Below are 13,552 nucleotides of genomic sequence, written 5' to 3'. Positions count from 1 at the left end.
AAAATTTTTTTTTGGAGTATAGTTGCTTTACAATGTTGTGTTAGTTTCTACCATACAGTGAAGTGAATCAGCTATACATGTACATATAAGCCCTCTTTTTTGAGGTTTCCTTCCCATTTAGGTCACCACAGAGCACTGAGTAGAGTTCCCTGTGCTCTACAATAGGTTCTCATTAGTTATCTATTTTACAAAGAAGAGATAAATATCATTTTTTAAAAATAGCATAGAGGATATAAAAGAATCACCTTTTCAAAGGAGTCACATAGAACTTAGAGTGCCAGTTTCATCCATAGCTTAATGTATTCCTGAAAAGTAAGGGTTTGAGGAGAGCTAAATTAATTCCTTGCTTTGTCCTAGAATGCCATTTATGTGTTCTTTTGAGGGGCATTCATTTCATATTCTAAATACTTATCTGAAAGGATCACTGCCTTATTCCATGTGCTAATTTGTGGGGAGAAGTTTATGTATTGGGGGAACTCAATTCATTCCTGAATTTTACCCAGGAAATGAAAGCCAGATATTTTTGGACATTTCTTATTTGCTTGAAGTAAAAGCCTAGGTTAAGATAAGAGAGATATATTGATTGGCTATTGCATCTTCCTCTGGAGAAAGTGAAACTTTACGGATCTTACATTTTTATCATACCTTAAAACTTCAGGATGGGTCTTAATGAGAGGAAATTTTTTTTTGAATGTCCTTTTCCTTGTAGATGGCAGAGATGGAAAGATGCATTCAATTATATTAACAGAGCTCTCAATTAATTTCAATTCAAAGCGAAGCCCCCCTGAGAGTCAGGGACCTTGAGAAAAGGCCCTCTCTAGGAGAGCTTACTGTCACGTTTGCAGAGAGGCCATGGTTCTCCTGCACTCCCGGGGTGGATCTGCAGATTCCGTTTCAGGCAGCCACACTTCAACAGTAAGAGCAGCTCGCTGAGTCTGTCCACGTGCGTCTGCTGGCTCGCCCATCTGTCTGGCATCTCTGGGCCCCTCCTCTTCCACACTCCCTTCCAGGACCTTCCCAGCCAAATAAGCTGTCCTTCCAAATATGACCCTAACTCATGCAACAGCTGGAGGCAAGAACAAAACAGACTGAGCTCATAAGAAGTGTATTAGCATTGAGTCCTCGGTTTTTTTTCCCCCCAGCACTAAAGGATGTTTGGAATATTCATCTAAGGAACTTTTTCAAAAATTTTCATTCATAAAGATTGTTGAAGGATTTCTCAGAGTTTCAGTTTAGCAGATCTTTTGGAAGGTATGAATGCCCGGTTTATTATTTCTCCATCTCCTGTTTCTGAGCTTGGGGAGGACAGAAGACTGACTCACAGCTGGCTAGCCATACTTCTCCTTAGAGATGCTGATGACCTCCATCATCATGGTCCCTGGCCATTCTTTGGAAGAACTGAGAGACACTGTATTTGTGAGATAACGGGACCATGCATTGAAGACCCAGGCCTTCTTCCTTCACTTGCCCTTGAAACTGTCTTCACTCTGAGAGTCAAAGAAGCAATCTGTTATACATTTAGGGAAGTACTGCAAAATATGTTAGGCTCTGTATAAATAAGGTGCATGCTCTGCCTTCTTCATATCCTTTAGTTCTGACTCAGAGGACTTGGAAAAAAACTCAAACAACTGAGTCATGGTGAGTTCACCCAGGACACCTCATTTCACACTAACATCATTTTCTTTCTTTCTTTTTTTTTTTTTTTGGTAGTTAGATCAGGGGAATCCCAAATACATACTATATCATATGTCAGCAAGGCATTATGACAAACTCTGGTCTTGATGCTCCTAACATAGAGTGTTTTACTCAACTAAAGTTCATGTGGGGAAGTGGCTAATGTGTGCTGCTGAGCCTGGTCCTTGGCCCTATACCTGATTGGAGATCACACAACCAGGAAGGGCAGGTAACACATCTGAATGACTGGATCAGGATTCAGTAACAGCATAAGAGCACAGCATGTGGACCAAACACAAGATGATAAAATTTAGCAATACTAATTATGAAATTCTGCATTTAAGTTCAAAAAGTAATATCGTTTTGGGGAAGGAGAAACCAAACTTAATACTGGTTAAAAATATTTTGGAGATTGCTATTGTCCATCATCAGATGTGATGTAACCTCCAAAATATCCCAAGTAATCTTACATGGATTTAACAGTAAAAATAACATCTGGCATTTACTGAATAGCTCTCTGTGGTAAGGGAACAAACCTATAATGATGGTGTAACTATTCCCATTTTACAGATGAGAAATGGAGGAGAGTGAGTAACCAGCAGTAGGTCAAAATGGCTAACAAATAGCACAGCCAAGACTTCAGTCAAGGCTGGATGCCGTTCATGAAAAAAAAATATTTTAAGAACTTTGCATTAGCTACTCATATCACCTATGAAAAAATGTTATTTATTTTAAGGAAACAAAATTAAATGAAAACACTATGCCAAACCCTTTGACTATGTGGATCACAATCAACTGTGGAAAATTCTGAAAGAGATGGGAATACCAGACCACCTGACTTGCCTCTTGAGAAATCGGTATGCAGGTCAGGAAGCACCAGTTAGAACTGGACATGGAACAACAGACTGGTTCCAAATAGGAAAAGGAGTACGTCAAGACTATATATTGTCACCCTGCTTATTTAACTTCTATGCAGAGTACATCATGAGAAACGCTGGACTGGAAGAAACACAAGCTGGAATCAAGATTGCCAGGAGAAATATCAATAACCTCAGATATGCAGATGACACCATCCTTATGGCAGAAAGTGAAGAGGAACTAAAAAGCCTCTTGAAGAAAGTGAAAGAGGAGAGTGAAAAAGTTGGCTTAAAGCTCAACATTCAGAAAACGAAGATCATGGCATCTGGTCCCATCACTTCATGGGAAATAGATGGGGAAACAGTGTCAGACTTTATTTTTGGGGGCTCCAAAATCACTGCAGATGGTGACTGCAGCCATGAAAATAAAAGACGCTTACTCCTTGGAAGGAAAGTTATGAACAACCTAGATAGCCTATTCAAAAGCAGAGACATTACTTTGCCGACTAAAGTCTGTCTAGTCAAGGCTATGGTTTTTCCTGTGGTCATGTATGGATGTGAGAGTTGGACTGTGAAGAAGGCTGAGTGCCGAAGAATTGATGCTTTTGAACTGTGGTGTTGGAGAAGACTCTTGAGAGTCCCTTGGACTGCAAGGAGATCCAACCAGTCCATTCTGGAGGAGATCAGCCCTGGGATTTCCTTGGAAGGAAAGATGCTGAAGCTGAAACTCCAGTACTTTGGCCACCTCATGCGAAGAGTTGACTCATTGGAAAAGACTCTGATGCTGGGAGGGATTGGGGGCAGGAGGAGAAGGGGACGACAGAGGATGAGATGGCTGGATGGCATCACTGATTCAATGGATGTGAATCTGAGTGAGCTCTGGGGGTTGGTGATGGACAGGGAGGCCTGGCATGTTGCGATTCATGGGGTCGCAAAGAGTCAGACACGACTGAGCGACTGAACTGAACTGAACTGAACTGAATGAGCATCTAGAGAAAGATGACTGGGATGGTAAGGAATCTGGAAGTCATGCAATAAAAGGCATAGTTGAAGAGATAGTAAACATTTAACATGAAAAATAGAAGATCTAGATGGATATGGAAGAAATCTTCAAAAACTTAAGACCTAACGGGTAAACTGGAAGCTACAGGCAGATTTGAATCCTAAAAAATTTTCCAACAATAAAAGTTTCATTACACACAAGGGAAGAGAAAGCTCCCAAAGGACTGAGCACTGTCATCACCAGAGGTACTCAGCAGATGTAGAGACCTTTCCACCAGGGTTGTTTCAGAGTGAAATTCTGCTTTCAGTGACATTTAGCCTAGTTGAGGGATTCCTAATTTGAGTTCCATAGGTGACCTTCATGAAGTCTTGAATCTCTAGAAATTATAAGCATAATTTATATGTATGTATCACTTCAGTTCAGTTCAGCCACTCAGTTACGTCTGACTCTTTGTGACCCCATGGACTGCAGCACGCCAGGCTTCCCTGTCCATCACCAACTCCCAGAGCTGCCTCAAACTCATGCCCATCAAGTCAGTGATGCCATCCAACCATCTCATCCTCTGTCGTCCCCTTCTCCTCCCGCCTTCAATCTTTCCCAGCAACAGGGTCTTTTCCAACAAGTCAGTTCTTCGTATCAGGTGACTAAAGTATTGGAATTTCAGCTTCAGCATCAGTCCTTCCAATGAATATTCAGGACTGATTTTCTTTAGGATTGACTGCTTTGATCTCCTTGCAGTCCAAGGGTCTCTCAAGAATCTTCCTCAACACCACAGTTCAAAAGCATGTGTGTATGTGTGTGTGTGTTCACCATCCCCCTCCCAGAGAGATGGTGCATATATTTCTTCAGATCCTCAAAGCAATTCTATAAAATCTGAACCAAAAAAATGGAGTCCCCTATAATTCTGCAGTTCTATTATTCTGTAAAACCAGTCTGACCCTTCACAGAGGTGTACCCCACAGAACTGTATGATTGATTTAATGTCAGGGACAGAGGAGAATGAACAAATTCAGGAAAACGTCAACATTTTGAGCCTAGTAACTGAGAAGCTGCTGATACTATTAACAGATAAAAAGAGGGTGAAGCAAAAAGTCTATTATCAGAGGAAGATAATTAAATAGAAATCATTGGACAGACTGAAGCCTGTCTAAGACTCCAGTGCTGAGTATGTATCCCAAATAGTCTTTTACTTCATGGCAGAAAAATGCTGAAATTAAAGATATATATATAAATAGAGAAAAATTACTCAAAATTTAGAATCATGAAATGTTGCAACTCCAACTAGTCTAGAGATCACTTACTTCAGTCCTCTAATGTTATAACTGAAGAAACCACGTCTTAGAAAAAACTAAGAGACATACTCTCTATCACAGTACCCTGATTGCCAATCTAACTCTATGTCTACAAATTTAAGGGGAAACAGAATCCAGATTTCTAAAGCATTCAAATCTGCAATAAAGATACCACTTGAGTTTTCCAGGGGGAGAAAAGCTAATCTTAACTACATATAATACACAAAGATCCACTTTGTTATGGTATAAAGCAAGACCATAACACTGCCCCTTAAGAGTTTTAAAGTATGAATTCCACTCTTTAGCATGCTCTGGCATATTTTCACAGTATTTTCAACCTTGGTCTTCATAGTCTGATTGACATCAAGAAAATTACATGGATTCCTAAAGAAAAGAGAAGCCATATAGCTGTGCTTTTTAGTGTTGGTGAACTAACCACACACGCCTTTGGGTTTCCTTTCAGATGTCTTATTTACTTCTTAGATCAGAAGAAGACTAGTTGTGGATGTGCTGATGCCTTAGATGGTCTTTGGTTGTATCTCTACCAGCCATGCTGGGCCACACAAAGTTCCCCCAGGCCCGGTTCTGACCCATCTTTACTATATATATATAACTACCAGGGATCGAACCCTTGTCTTCTGCATTGTATGCAGACGCTTTACCATCTGAGTCACAAGGGAAGTCCTATATATATAAAACCACTATATCATTTTTTAAAAAATCTATCTGATAAGGTCAAGATGAGGTTGAGATAAGAAAAGTTTGGAACGAGTCTTATTTGAGACTTATTTCCTGAGAAAACAAATTGCTTTTCATAATCTGAAAATTTATGGAATTTTGACAGGCAAGTTTGTGTATGTGTGTGTGTGTATGTGTGTGTGTGTGTGTGTGTGTGTTCGTTCACCTTCTGAGGGACTCAAATTAAGCAAAATTTTGGTTGGGGAGTGGACAAAATGACCCACGTGTCAGCTACTATAACTGCACCTTTAAATATTAAGCCCAAACCCAGACTCCATGTTCTAACTCATACTGAAGCTTCATATGGCCTTGGAGTAGAGGTATAATGATCTCTTGGGAGTGGCAAGGTCCAATTAAAATTCAGTTCACTGTCTTTACGAAAGACATACGCAGCTATATATCCTTTGAGAAAGTCTTAGGAAATACACACCTGAACTTTAAATGGCTACTCATTTGACTGTGAAGTTGAATTTCAATTCATCTGGGAGACAGCATGAGAAAGAATTCAAATAACAACACTCTGTATTTCCTGGAGTGTTACCAGGGAGAAAAGAGCTCCTGGAAAATGAATGCCTTACACATTTGCAGATATTACCAGCCACTTATAAAAACACGACTATTGTTACATGTAAAAGTCATTCCTTTTAGGGGATGCCTTAGAGTGAATTGAAATGGGACTGACATTTCTACCACAAGATAAAATGTTTCTTTAATATCATGTTTAAGTTCTCTTAGTTAAAAACAGAGAGAGAGAGAGAAAAGGAAAAGAAAAGAAAAAAATCTATAACCCAGTATTTATAAGCAATTCCAGGCACTTCACCCATAAAATAACTCCTGGGAAGATATTATACTTCCAAACACAAAAGCTATTAGCAGCCTTTTCTAATTCTCTTTCAGTTTAGTAAGGGAATTGTTGACCCTATTTTCTATATAAAAAGACAAAAATATACAACAGATTGAATAGAAAACATACAGACAAACGCTTTCTATTTCATTCACCAACTGACTACTAAGATGGAAACACACCCACAATGTATGTATAAGAGTTTCCCCACTGCCACCTCACTCAGGGGCTCTTCAACTTCTCTTTTTTATAGCATGGGGCTAATGCATTTTTTAAAATAAAAAAGAAAAGCCGTTATATTGCCTCAAATCTACTCTGTCTCACTGCCCCCACTTCAAATTCTGATTGACTATCACTGTTTTTATTTGAGACCACAGACAGATTGATGGAATAAGATGGACAGGTGTATCATATACCCATAGTTAGGTATAAAAGGGCATTGTGCTAGGAGTGGTTTAGTTATACAGCCCACTTACTCCTTCAACAAATATGCTGAACAGTAGTATTAGTTAAGGCAATGCAAATGGACATATTAAGTAAACCCTCACATTTCAATGGGCAAATTTTAGTACCATAAAGGTTTCCTTGTCATTGACAGAAGTAGTACAATGAGAGTGACTTGGATTCAAAGTCAGAATCCCTTCTCCCTGTGTTTCTTGCACTTTCTAGAGCCTCAGAGTCTTCTACATTTATCCCAGATAAGAGAAAAAAATGCTTGTGAAGGGTCCCCTGCTTGTAACACCTTCTGCTTACACATTATTGAAATGAACAAATCACACAGTCACCCCTAGATGTGAGATGGATGTGAAGTGCATTTCCCAGTGGGGCAGCCACCTTCCAGTGACAGCTTCATACTCTGGGAATGTTTACAGTACCTATGATAGGATACTGTGCTGGGCATTGCAATTTTCAAAAATAAATCAAACTGGGATCTTGTGTTCCAGTAGCATGCACTTTAGCAAATTTTTCCAAGTATCTTATTTCATTATCAGTAATAATGGCTAATACGTATTAAAAGTTTGCTGTATGTCAAGCTTATAAGGATCCAGAGGGTATACAGGTGGTGTTTCAGGACTCAAACCCTGATTAAATGTTTATATCCATGTTATTTTTCTCCTGACCTCTGCTTTTTTCTAATCACTTGAGGCAGGACTGAAGTCTGGTTTTCCTAAAAGTTCCTTCCACAACACAGAGCCCACACCAGACAATTATACCAAACAGAACCCTGGCACCTACTGGTACTTGGGTGGCTGTTGGTCAGACATTAGGGCCTGACTTCAACTCACAAAAAGCTGTATGGAATCTAGAAAAATGGGACTGATGAAACTATCTGCAGGGCAGGAATACAGGCTCAGAGGAAGAGAATGGACTTGTGTGGAAATGGGTGGAAGGAGAGGCGGGGGATGGACTGAGAGAGTAGCCCTGATGTATACACACTACCTTGTGTGAAACAGCCAGCCAGTGGGAAGCTGCTGCATAGCACAAGGAGCTCAGCTCAGTGCTCTGTGAGGACCTAGAGGGGTGCAGCAGGAGAGTGGGAGGAAGGCTCAAAGAGGGAAGGGATATTTGTATACATATGACTTATGCATGATGTACAATAGAAGCTAACAAACGTTGTAAAGCAACTATATCCCCCCCAAAAGGGGAAAAAATAACCACAACAACCTATTAAAGAAAGATTTTCTAAAATATGGGGTACCTATACTAAAAAACTGGTTAATCATTTAGAAAGAAAAGCTGAGTCAATTGAGATGGATATGGTAATTTACTTGAGTAGGAAAGCACATGAGCATTAATGGGAAAAGAAGGCATTTTAAAAAGTCCTCACAAGAGTGCAGGATGCCCAAGGCAGGCCAACACAACACTTTAACCATGATGTTCTACCATATTCTTCCTGCACACCCACCCTCAGTGGACATGCTGCCTCATGATCCGTTCCCAATTTGACCACATTTTCTCTCAAAGAAATAAAGACAGAAGTTCTCTAATTCTCGTTTCCTATGACAATTCTCTCAGATTTTAGGGGCAGGTTTTCCTAAGAAGGAATTTCAGATATAGAACAGTCCTTGATTTGGAGCAAAAAAGGTATGGATTCTAGTAAGGGATCTAAGTTCACATGCATAAATCACTTGAATATTAAGATAGACTGGGGATAAATAGCTATGTGTAGTGAGACTCTATCAGAGGATATGCTATGAGAAAAATGTCATATGTCTATCAAAGGAGATGCTACATAGTCAAAGCTATGGTTTTTCCAGTGGTCATGTATGGATGCACGAGTTGGACATAAAGAAAGCTGAGTGCTGAAGAACTGATGCTTTGGCACTGTGGTGTTAGAGAAGACTCTTGAGAGTCCCTTGGACTGCAAGGAGATCAAAGCTGCCAATCCTAAAGGAAATCAGTCCTGAATATTCATTAGAAGGACTGATGCTGAAGCTGAAACTCCAATACGTTGGCCATCTGACGTGAAGAGCCAACTCATTGGAAAAGACCCTGATGCTGGGAAAGATTGAAGGCGGGAGGAGAAGGGGATGACAGAGGATGAGAGTTAGATGGCATCACCGACTCAACGACATGAGTTTGAGTAAACTCCAGGAGTTGGTGATGGACAGGGAGGCCTGGTGTGCCGCAGTCCACAGGGTCACAGAGTCGGACATGACTGAGTGACTGAACTGAACTCAACTGATGAGAGGACAGCAACTACACACAGTTCTGCAAAAGAAGAGAATTTTAGCTAGGGCTTTTAGAAACATGTAAAATGAATGGAACTGACCCCATGCTGAGAAAATAGGAAATTGCCATTTGGAAACATATGATCTGTTCAGTTACTCGACCAACAAATAAGTTGAGTGTCTCTCTGCAAGGTAGGGTGTAACGTGCAGAGGGGAGGAGGGACTCTAAAAGTGTGCAAGACAGCATCTGCCCTCAATGAGGTCAGCAGCTAAGAGCAAAACAGAGGAGAACAACTGGCATGTATGGAACACCCACCTGTTCCTGGCAACGAGCTAAATGCATCAATTGTATCATCTCATTTGGCATTAACACATGTAAACCACTCAGCCAGGTGCCTGGCACAGAAAGAGCGCAATGGTGGTAGCTGTGATTTCAATGCCAATTTTATGTGGAGGTTATTATCATCTCTGCTTTCAAAATATATAGTCAAAACCCCTTAGCTGAAGAGATCAGACATAACACAGATGGAACGTTCAAACCTTCTGGGAAAATGGTGGCCCAAGCACCCACCCTGCTACCTCTCTCTCCTGTCTCCCTACTCTATTCCCATTCTAATCAACTTCTCCCTATATTAAGCAGAGCAGCTTTGGGGCAGGGTGATAGATGGGGTCTGCAGGATGCATGTCAAACCTCTCATCTGTGAGAGTCCACAGTCCACTGGAGAGAGTTGGTGCAGAGCTGATTTCCACATCCCAGCAATGATGAGCTGGGAGCAAGAGTCAGAACACCAAGTTTCCTGGAGAGAGTGAGGCCCTGCGGGATCTGTGAACCCTTACAGGATAATGTGGCCGCTTGAGGGATGGTCTGAGAGTACCTGCTGGTCTCTTTTGCTTTGGAGAAATCTGGATAGAGCTGGACAGGCGGGCTCAAGTCCTCTCTGCCCTTGAGGCTGATCAACCACCTTGCAGCTTTGTGACTTCCTTGTGACAATTTGCAACAGGAACCAGGACTGATGTAGCTCCCTCCATTCCTGCAACTCAAGGTCCTAAATGCTAACTCGGGCAATTAGAAGCAGGGGTCAGCAGTGAAAATAATGAACAACCCCCAAGGGGACTTAGATCAGTGAAAAACAATCCACACACCAAGATGAATATTTTCTGTTAACATAAAACTTCCAGAGGATACAGAAAACCACTTTAACAAAAAATAAAAAACACACAGAAATGTAAAAGCAGCATTAAAATAATTTTCTGGCAATCAAAAACACAGTCTTTCAATTTTAAAAATTTAATTCAGTTGAGTAAAAGATAATCCCAGATAAAGAAGGCCCCCTAACACTATGAGGCAGGATATGGCAAATGCCCAGGGAGTAGTTTGAATTCTCAAATTGAGCCGGCCATTAGCCTTACCTGAGAAGCCTGTTAAAAATACAGATTTTCAACTTACTCAACCCTAATAAGTCAGAAACTCTAAAAGTAGAGCCAAAGAAACTGCACTTTTGTTTGAAGTGGGCACTGCTTTTGTTTGATGAGCACTGATTATGAGGAAATGTTGAGATTGGAGCAAACACTGGATAAGTTAGATAACCAGCCTGTGAGGGTGGTTGAAAGGGAGCTGAATCTGACTATGATGGATGCGTAGTATTTATAAATGGTGTGGTGGCTTAGTCACTAAGACGTGTCCAACTCTTATGACCCCATGGACTATAGCCCACCAAGCTTTCCTGTCCATGAGATTTCCCAGCAAGAATACTGGAGTTAGTTGGCATTTCCTTCTCCAGGGATCTTCCTGACTTAGGGATCGAACCCATGTCTTCTGCATTTCAGGCAGATTCTTTACCAACTGAGCCACTAGGGAAGTCCATTCAGGGTTTATAAATAATGGTTTACAAATATGAAACAAAGATTAATGAATGTTTGGTTTGCAGTATCTCCACTTTTCATGGAATAGTCACAAACCTTTGTCATGATTGCAGAGCAAATTATCAAGTCTAAAACTTTCTTATGTTTAAATCTAGTCTTCAGTTCAGTTCAGTTCAGTTCAGTTGCTCAGTCATGTCCAACTCTTTGGGACCCCATGAATTGCAGCACGCCAGGCATCCTTGTCCATCACCAACTCCCGGAGTCCACCCAAACTCATGTCCATCAAGTCGGTGATGCCATCCAGCCATCTCATCCTCTGTCATCCCCTTCTCCTCCTGCCCCCAATCCCTCCCAGCATCAGAATCTTTTCCAATGAGTCAGCTCTTCACATGAGATGGCCAAAACACTGGAGTTTCAGCTTCAGCATCAGTCCTTCCAATGAACACCCAGGACTGATCTCCTTTAGGATGGACTGGTTGGATCTCCTTGCAGTCCAAGGGACTCACAGGAGTCTTCTCCAACACCACAGTTCAAAAGCATCAATCTTAAATAATGTAAAACACATTGGAGAAATAAATTGAAGTACTTCAACTTTGAAAAAATTTATAAAGCCTGAGCTCAGCCTGGCACCCTGTGATGACCTAGAGGGGTGGGATGAGAGGAGCGAGAGAGGCTCAAGAGGGAGGGGATATATATATATATCGGAGAAGGCAATAGCACCCCACTCCAGTACTCTTGCCTGGAAAATCCCATGAATGGAGGAGCCTGGCAGGCTGCAGTCCATGGGGTCACTAAGTCGGACATGACTGAACGACTTCACTTTCACCTTTTGCTTTCATGCATTGGAAAAGGAAATGGCAACCCACTCCAGAGTTCTTGCCTGGAGAATCCCAGGGATGGGGGAGCCTGGTGGGCTGCCATCTATGGGGTCGCACAGAGTCAGACACAACTGAAGCGACTTAGCAATAGCAATATATATATAAAACTATGACTGATTCATGCTGTTGTACAGTAGAAACCAACACAACATTATAAAGCAATTATCCTCCAATTTAAAAATTTTTTTTAAAGTCTGGGCTCATCAAGTCCACACATTTCCCTCACTCTGTGTTTAATAACTAAAACAATGCAAGTTAAATATTTGCAGTCTTATTTTTTTAATCCCTTGACAATAACAAGCGTCCATTTCTCTTCCAATGTTCCGTTTCGACAAAGACGGATCACCAGGCTGGCAAGGTATGAGGGAACAACAGTGGGAATAACGGAGGCCTCGGAAGGCTAGGGGGAAGTGGTGTGCTTGGTTTAACAGAATCACCTGCCAATTTTTCCCCTTCCACAAGCGGTTTCCAGCATCACTGAAGTAAAATGTCAGGAATCAAAGGATCCGTGGATCAAGAGAGATGGCTTCTGATCATTTCCAGTAAGTCCTTCCCTGGGAGCTTATTTTTTTCCAGGAGATGTGATGGATTTGAAGGAATGCATTCAAAAATTTTCACCCCACCCCAAGCTCCACCCCTACCCTGCTCTTATTTACTGAAAAAGCCAAACTCCATAAGACTGACCTTCCAGTATCGAGACCCACAGCATGACTACTTCCTCCAGAGAAGTGAGTCCAACATTGCCTGCTTCAGAACCACACAACACCAGTCTCTCGAAATCCTCTGCAATGGATGAAAAGCACTCTGTTATCAAATCTGAAAACAGATGCGGACTCTGCCCTCTCTCAGAGGGCCCCGGGTCATATTAGCATGTGAGATTAGCATCTGAGCTTCTGAGGGCCCTGTAGCAGAAAAACCCTTTTAACTCTTTAACTCAGAATTTCCCAAATTTATTCAACCACTGGTATGAAAATAGTTTGCTAGGGCTGCTGTAAGAAAGTACCCAGGGATGGTTTAAACAACAGAAATGTTTTGTCTCCCAGTTCTGGGGACTAGGAGGCCAAGATGAAGGTGTGGGCCAAGTTGGTTTCTTCTGAGGGCTGTGAGGGAAAGATGTTCCAGACCTCTCACTGGGCCTTACAGATGTCATCTTCATATTCACATGCTGTTTTCCGTGCATGTCTGTCCATGCCCGAGCACACCTTTTGGTACGACACAAGTTATATTGGATGACAGTCGACACAAATGACCTCATTTAAACTTGATAACCTCATAAAACCATCTCCAAATAAGGTCACATCCTTAGGCTCTGAGAATCAGAACTTTCAGGAGGGGAGGGGACACAGTTCAACTCATTACACCCCTCGATCCTCTGTCCAAATATCATCTGTGAACAGTCTGCAGCACACATGTTGGGAAACGTTACTGCGACCTCCCAGGTCACGCTCTGTCTCAGTCGTTCCCAGATGCCACTTGCAGAACACACACAGAATCACTGGGGTGCTTTTAAAGATTCTAGATTCTTGGGTCTCACCTCTGACAGACTGAAATTCACTAGATCGAGGGAGCAAGTCAGGCACTTGCAATAGTAAAACCTGCCCAGGTTCTGATGTGTAACCAGATGGGAGTTCTACTGCCATTCAGCACTCTCCTCTTATTTTTAGATGTGATTTGAGCCAGACATCTCAGAATAGTTGCATGAGAATTGTACCTTTTCTTAAAACAGTATGA

The sequence above is a fragment of the Oryx dammah genome, unplaced genomic scaffold (assembly GCF_014754425.2).
Source record: "Oryx dammah isolate SB20612 unplaced genomic scaffold, SCBI_Odam_1.1 HiC_scaffold_29, whole genome shotgun sequence".
Taxonomy (NCBI): domain Eukaryota; kingdom Metazoa; phylum Chordata; class Mammalia; order Artiodactyla; family Bovidae; genus Oryx; species Oryx dammah.
This window is presented reverse-complemented; position numbering follows the sequence as displayed.